We start from the raw sequence: 882 nt of genomic DNA on the forward strand, positions 1-882 counted from the left end.
TAGCAATACTCATATCAGATAAAACAGACTTTAAAATAAAGAATGTTACAAGAGACAAGGAAGGACACTACATAATGATCAAGGGGTCAATCCAGAAAGAAGATATAACAATTATAAATATATATGCACCCCACATAGGAGCACCTCAATACATAAGGCAACTGCTAACAGCTATAAAAGAGGAAATCGACAGAAACACAATAATAGTGGGGGACTTTAACACCTCACTTACACCAATGGACAAATCATCCAAAATGAAAATAAGGAAACAGAAGCTTTAAATGACACAATAGACCAGATAAAGTGATATTTGTAGGACATTCCATCCAAAAACAGCGGATTACACTTCCTTCTCAAGTGCACAGGGAACATTCTCCAGGATAGATCACATCTTGGGTCACAAATCAAGCCTCAGTAAATTTAAGAAAACTGAAATCATATCAAGCATCTTTTCTGACCACAACGCTATGAGATTAGAAATGAATTACAGGGAAAAAAACATAAAAAACACAAACACATGGAGGCTAAACAACACGTTACTAAATAACCAAGAGATCACTGAAGAAATCAAAGAGGAAATAAAAAAATACCTAGGGACAAAAGACAATGAAAACATGATGATCCAAAACCAATGGCATGCAGCAAAAGCAGTTCTAAGAGGGCAGTTTATAGCTATACAAGCCTACCTCCAGAAACAAGAAAAATCTCAAATAAACAATCTAACCTTACACCTAAAGGAACTAGAGAAAGAAGAACAAACAAAACCCAAAGTTGGCAGAAGGAAAGAAATCATAAAGATCAGAGCAGAAATAAATGAAATAGAAACAAGGAAAACAATAGCAAAGATCAATAAAACTAAAAGCTGGTTCTTTGAGAAGATAA

Source organism: Physeter macrocephalus, chromosome 19, assembly GCF_002837175.3.
Source record: "Physeter macrocephalus isolate SW-GA chromosome 19, ASM283717v5, whole genome shotgun sequence".
Classification (NCBI taxonomy): domain Eukaryota; kingdom Metazoa; phylum Chordata; class Mammalia; order Artiodactyla; family Physeteridae; genus Physeter; species Physeter macrocephalus.